This window comes from Danio rerio, chromosome 4, assembly GCF_052040795.2.
Source record: "Danio rerio strain M-AB ecotype USA chromosome 4, GRCz13ab, whole genome shotgun sequence".
In the NCBI taxonomy this organism is placed as follows: Eukaryota; Metazoa; Chordata; class Actinopteri; order Cypriniformes; family Danionidae; genus Danio; species Danio rerio.
The window spans coordinates 2183958-2191306 of record NC_141024.2 but is presented as its reverse complement, the minus strand read 5'-3'; the positions used below and the strand labels follow the sequence as shown (position 1 = coordinate 2191306).

General features: G+C 35.2%; 1 long non-coding RNA gene across 3 annotated transcripts; it reads right to left on the bottom strand.

Moving 5' to 3' along the window:
- Nucleotides 1-684: 684 nt before the first annotated feature.
- Nucleotides 685-6830, bottom strand: LOC141381548 (uncharacterized). Of its 3 annotated transcripts, none has more exons than XR_015482362.2 (4): nucleotides 6574-6830; nucleotides 6069-6174; nucleotides 5673-5766; nucleotides 685-1046 (listed from the first exon to the last, which is right to left on the bottom strand). It is a non-coding gene; the product is annotated as an uncharacterized LOC141381548 (long non-coding RNA). The 3 variants fall into 3 exon arrangements; XR_015942159.1 differs by having other exon boundaries at nucleotides 685-2806; nucleotides 5540-5766; nucleotides 6574-6768; XR_015482361.2 differs by lacking the exon at nucleotides 685-1046 and adding an exon at nucleotides 2521-2730 and having other exon boundaries at nucleotides 6574-6768.
- Nucleotides 6831-7349: the final 519 nt, after the last annotated feature.

The window sequence follows — 7349 nt, the reverse complement described above, 5'->3', positions numbered from 1 at the left end:
AGGAGTGGCTAAGTCAAAAGAGCCTATTACAAGGCACTATTTAACTACCTGAGCCAACCAGCTAAAGAGGAGGAGGGACTAATTTTACAAAGATTTCTAAAACCTGACCAGAAAGGGCAAATCCTGCTAAAAATCTGTACAATTTTTTTTTTTTTTTTTTTTGCCCAGGATATACCAGGCTGGCAAAAAAAGAAATACCTAGAAAAAAAATCCAGCTAAAAAAAAAAAAAAAAAAAAAAAAAAAAAAAAATTTAGCCAGCCCCCTAAAAAAAATTTGCCCTAAAATTCAGGAAAAAAAAAAATTTACAAAAATTCCTGCCAGCCAGCTCCTCAAAAATGGCCTAAAAAAATTGGGGGAAATAATAAAAAAAAAAAAAAAAAAAAAAGCCAGGTCAGTTTTCCAGGACCCCATTCCACTTTTCAGCCTCCAACGTAGCTTCCGCTCAGGACCTTCAGGATGCTTTGATTCAGATGTGAACACTGCTGAAATAAGCTTGAACAGGTGGTTAGGTCATTTAGTTTTAGATCAGCAATTTTGACAGGAAAACTTGTCATTTTAATTAATGAATTATTCAATATAAACTCATCCACAATCATTGTAAATGTGTGGAGAGGCTCATTTTTGAAAAATAGTACTTCTCAGAGAACAGATATAAACTTCAAATCATGAAGAGCACAAAAAGATACATTTAACCTTTTATTTTGCACAAATATACACACTTGGCAGATATTTACACTACACAGAAACATTTCAACCACTCCAGGAGCCCTCAAACACTACACATTTCACATGTCTTAATTACAACTCGCCCATAACCTCATTTAATGAGACTAGGAGACATGCAAAATGTGAAGTGCTAGTAAAGGCTCTGTGAAGATGGTTGAAAAGCACAGATTAACCAACAGTCCAAGCTGATACCGTCATCACATGGATACAAGGACATACAGGCAGTTCAGGATTAAAAGTCAAAGATGAATAAAGGTCAACTGATGGACTGCATGCCAGGGTCACTCCAGGTTTCTCCTCACAGCTCAGATCCAGAGACCTAATAAAGAAAAAGAAACATAACTGTGGTTAACAACTCATTACTATAGTTGACATACAAAGTACACAGGCTAACAATAAATGCATTTAAAAACAAGTTAACTTCAACTATAAAGTACAACGATCATATGAAAGTACTCACTAAATCTGATGCAAACACCAGTTCTCCTGTTAGTTACACTGGACTTCTAGCTTAGAAAACAATTATAAATGGGATATTTATTAAAACTTAAATGTATGGTACATTTTACTTCAAACTAAGTAAATGAGTTGCTAAACAAACCACTAGTAATCAAAACATTTTGCTATATTATGTGATTTAAAACAAACGTGTCTCTATAATAGTCATTACTGCATCTGGTCATGTTAAGGCTATTAACATGTACACATGCAGATTTAAAAGTAACACCGATTGTTTGCAAGGTTTCTCATGGTGTTACACGACTAAAAACCACAAGAACTTCCCCCACTCTTTTATATAGGAGGATAATGAAATAAGCATTTAAATGCACTACAAAACTAATCACTTGCTGGTTTCAGTGTTAAAAACTACACACCACCATCACAACGTCTTACCTCTTGTCCGCGTATACACGGTAGCCGCTTGCACGCGTGTGCTATTTAAGCTCCTGCCTACTGCAGGTGTCCGCCATTAATCAGATAATCAGCCAATAGCATCGCAGCTCGCAAATTAGCCCCGCCCACTCAATCAAGCGCCGGAAATTTCCACTGTCGTGCACGCGCTTGTCATTGAATGTTTATATTGAACATATAAGCATTTACATGGATTTACAATATATTTTTGTGACTATTAATATACACAAAATATCCCTTGAATAAATGTTGTCAAATACACATATGACTCAATGATAAAATAACCTGTTTGTTTAATGATTTAAGGTGAAAAATCGGTGGAAATCTTCTGCAATAGATTACATCAGAATTATTAGTAGCTTTTTTATTGTTTTAGTCGTATAACAAGCTGAAATAAAGCTGCATAAAACACACACGGTCACTTGCATGTCCCACATGCACATATTAAAGCCGTTTACTATATTTAATGTGCTTAAAATGGAACACAAAATGTACAAATAGGGCGTTTTTAAAGTTTAAATAAAACAGCAACGTAAACATGCAGTTTATTCTGTAAGAAATATGCTTTATAAACTTAAAAATCAATAAAATAAAGCACAAATCCTCCCAAATAATCCTTCAATTCATTTGCAAGCAATTCAGACTCCAAAAAACATCAAAATATTGACTGTCAAGTTCATATGCTCCTGCAAATCTGATTTATTTCTTGTGTTTTGTCATGATTTCACATTAAAATCTTAATTTAATCAAATAATAACCTTTAGTGGCACAAAAAAACACACATGTGAGTATAAAGTATTTGAAAATGACCATGCTGATGTACTTTTGAATTAATTACAGTCCTTTGTAGCCTTAAAACCAACAAATAACTTCAAAAACACTTTAGGATGTCACTTTATTATAGAAAATAGTACAATGATTAAAGCATGTATATGGCGCCGTATGTGCTGTTTGGGACGTCCATTACGGAAGACCCTCCTCTCAGGCTGAGATGTGATTGGCTCCAGCATGTGGATCAGGTGATGGTGGAAATTATTTCAATACATTTTTCCAGACTGTCACCATGAGGGGCTACTGATTAGAGGGAGGAGCTAATTGGGAAGAGCCAATTACAAGAGAGGATTAGGCAAAATGAGGAGGGGTAACTAAAAGCAGCCAATGAGTGCTCTACAGTACACAAAATGATAAATCTCTTTATGTCCACAAATTACACACCAGATACTAGTGGAATAAACTCTGCAACATCCAATCTTAATAACATATTTCAAACTTTGACTACTATATCTAACATCAAACAACAATTCAAATTTGGAAAAAACAAACAAAAAAATATAAAGTACATTTGGTTTGATAATGAGTGCAAAAATCTCAGAAGAGACCTTCGCCAGATTGCTAATAAAAAGCATAAAGCACCAGCTGATCAAACCCTAAGACTTGCATATTCACAATGTCTGAAAAATTATAAAAAGTTGATTTGCAACAAAAGAAATCAATATTATGAGGATAAAATTAATGAAATTAATGAATCAATAGACCAAAACCATTTTTGGAATCTCTTTAAAAAAATTTGAAAGACCCCAAATGGAAACATCACTGCAATGTGGCACGGTCTGGAAGAATTATTTTAAAAAATTATACCAACAGCCAGAACTCAACCAGCCTCAAACTAAAACCAAGAGTAGACTAGACGATTTAAAGAAGACAATTAAAGATTACCAAAACCCATTAGACACAATTATATCAACAACAGAAATATCAGAACACATTAAACATCTGAAACTGAAGAAGGCTTGTGGACAGGACAACATCAGTAATGAAATGCTAAAACTCAGCAGCCCTGACATAATTAGGGCTCTTGCCAAACTATTCAACCTGATCCTATCCTCTGGTGACATCCCTGAGACATGGTCTGAAGGACTGATTACACCTATACATAAAAACGGAGATAAATTCGACCCCAATAATTATCGTGGCATTTGTGTTGGCAACAACTTAGCAAAACTATTTTGCAATATTATTAACAACCGGATAGTGACATTCATCACAAAACATAACATCCTAAACAAATCACAAATTGGCTTCTTACCAAAACAACGGACATCTGACCATATTTACTCCCTTCATACTTTAATAAATAAAAACATAAAGAACAAACAAAGAAAGATTTTCTCCTGTTTTGTTGATTTTAAAAAAGCTTTCGATTCTATTTGGCATGACGGACTATTATACAAATTGTTGCAAATTGGCATTGGTGGAAAAGTATATAGCATTATAGAAGCCATGTATAAGAAAAGTAAATGCGCTGTAAAAGTTGGAAATATGAGAACAGAGTTTGTCCAGCAGAGTCGAGGGGTGCGGCAGGGTTGCAGCCTGAGCCCAACCCTGTTTAACATCTACATTAATGATCTGGCAGACATTCTAGACGGCTCCGACTGCATCCCCGGCCTCACTCTGCTTGACTCTAAAGTAAAGTGCCTGCTGTATGCGGATGACCTGGTGCTGCTGTCTCCCACAGCAGAGGGTCTCCAACACAGCCTGACTCTGTTGGAGCAGTACTGTGAGGAATGGGCACTGACGGTCAACCTGGACAAAACCAAAGTCATGGTGTTCCAGAAGAAGGCCAGATCTCAGGGACACAAATATCAATTCACATACAGAGGAGAAACTCTAGAGCATTGTAGCAGTTACTCATACCTGGGCATCCAGATCTCTGCCTCTGGGGGCTTCAATCTCGCTGTCAAGACCCTGAGCGAGAGGGCTCGCAGAGCATTCTATGCCATAAAATCACGCTTTGGCCAATTACAGTTACCAACTAAAACATGGATTAAATTATATCACGCTATTATCAAACCTATATTACTATATGGGAGTGAAATTTGGGCACCAGTATTAAAATTAGAAAATTGGAATAAAAGTTTAATTGAACGAACACAATTAGAATTTGCTAAAAGCATATTACATATTCACAGAAACACGTCTAACATTGCCTGCAGGGCTGAACTGGGTTTATACCCGCTAAATTTGGAGATTCAGAAACGAGCTGTTCAGTTCTGGCTGCACCTGCATCAGTCGGACCCCCAGTCTGTCCAATATAAAGCCCTTCTGGCTAATGAAAAACCTACAGTGTCTCATCCTCTAAACACACTGGTATCTGAGCTACTGGAAAAAACACAAACCGAACCCGTCCCCAAACAAAACCTTCACAAACAAATTGACAAAACATTAAAATATAACTATGATGAAAAACTGAAAACTGAATTCAACCTCCAGACTAAACTTAAATGTTATTCGGCCCTAAATAGAACCACACAGTTGGCAAATTATTTATCATTAAAACAATTAAAAGAAAAGCACATTCTTTCTAAATATCGCCTCTGTGATCATGACCTAGAAATAGAAAAAGGCAGACATAAAAAATCCTGGACTCCTGAGGAAAAGAGAACATGTAAACAGTGTGACACAAAGCAAATAGAGGATGAGACACACTTCCTTCTGTTCTGCCCCAAATACAGCACGACTAGAGAAATATTTTTCCCCCAATTTGAAACATTGATCAGTTCATTTTTTAATTTAAATGACTCAGAAAAACTTTACCATATACTCGGAGAGGACGAATTGACATTTGAACTGGCTGCAAAATATGTATATACCCTACACACCATAAGAAATGGTTAATGTAAATTTGTGTCTTATTTAAATAATTTAAACTTTTTACTATTATTATTATTATATTTATCAAATGTTTTTTTTTTCTTTTTTGTGTGTCATTATATCTTATCTGTATTACTATTAATTATTATTTTCAATGGTTTTAATATGTTTCATATTTGAAATGCTTTGGCAATACTGTATTTAATGTCATGCCAATAAAGCAACTTGAACTGAACTGAACTGAGTGGCTAAAAAGGAGGTGGAGCTATCTGAAAAAGAGGGCGGGCCATTCAGGAAAAAAAATACACAAACATTTTCAGGGGGGGAAAGGGCTGTTTAGAATAAACATTACAGAAATAAGCCATCTATATTTCAGTCTTACCTCCCAATCCAACATGTAGCTTGTTAAATCACCATGTACTTATCCAGATCTTGTCAAACAGATGTTAAAGTGGCCACTCTTGGTCGAACTTAAACTGTAAATGAAAGAATAAAAAGGAAAAACCTTTATAATCAGGAAAAATGAGTATATAGACAGGCAATGCATTCACACACAGACTGCTGAAAGCTTTAGGCTGGTCACGGTGCAGCTCAACCACACTCCAGGATCCCTCCAACACAATATGCACGTCTCATAAATACAAAGTGTTCATCTCATCAGCACAGACTACAAGACTTTAAATGCAGAATGAGACGTGCAGTGTAGTGGAGGACACCATGAACGTGGTTCAGGAACACTACAAACCAAAAGAACAGGTCCAAGCTGACACCACTGTACCGTCAGATAGAAGTTCATGTGGAGCAGCAAACACAGATCACTCAAGGAGAAATCAACCTTGGGGAAGGATTTCTGCATCCCTGGAGCTCAATGATCCAGACATCCACTGAAAAAGCAAGGAGAAAACAGTGAGAAACGCCACACATTTCAGCATCAGTCGGCTTAATGTGAGTACATGCATATACAATATTAAAATGCAAATAATTACAGATAATCCTCTTAATTTAATCCATTTAACAGTGTAATTATCAGGTTTATTATCATCAAACTCCCCCACAAAACATGCAGAAACAACAGGTTGATTGTTGATTGTTGATTGTTGATGAAGTAAACTACTACAGCATGCAACAATGACTGTTCAAATGATTAAGTGGGACAGAATGTCAGTGATTGACGGATGAAGATGGTGATATTCACACAAAATAAATGCCTCGATTAAAGGCACAGCATTGTAATATTAGTTTTAGTGTCATTTAAAATTAAGCAAACTTTCAACAGGCCTTACCTCATGCTCGCGTCTCACACAGATAAACTCCCAGCGTCTGTAGTGTCTTATATTACATTATATATCACACTGGCAGTCAATGAAGTTATTCCTCTTCAGCTTTGTGGCGTAACAACAACGTTTAAGGTGTATTTTCATCATGTCACTCCACGTGGCGTTATTTTTACCTGACAACGTTATTACAAGTTTAACCACAAGAGGGCGCCACTTCACTGGAATAAATTATATATTTGATTTATTTTTATCTATTTATTTTCTTTGTTCTCTTTTTATTTTTTGGATATTATATTTTATATATTGTAGTATATAAAATATATTAGATTACTTTTCCTGGCATTATTTACTTTCTTTAATGCGTTTTTAAAATTATTTGCTCTTCGATTTGCTGTTCAGTAATCCCAGATTTCACCACAGGAGGGCGCCGCTGCTCTAACTTCACCTAAATTAATTATATATTTAATTAATTGTTTTTATTAAATTAAGTGCTATTATATTATATTACATAACTTCCTGCTATTATTTATTTTGTTTAATGATTATTAAAGTTATTTTAAACTAGCTATTTCTTTGTTGCTGCTATATGATATTATATGATATAATATTATATTAAAATTTTATTGTATTCTATTATTCAGTTTTCCTGACAACACTTATATTGTTTAAGGATTTTTTGCTTCCATATTGAGTTATTTACAGTATGTGATTTGCTGTGCTGTAATTCACAGATTTCACCACAGGAGGGCACTAACTTTACTACAATTTATTACATATTTAAT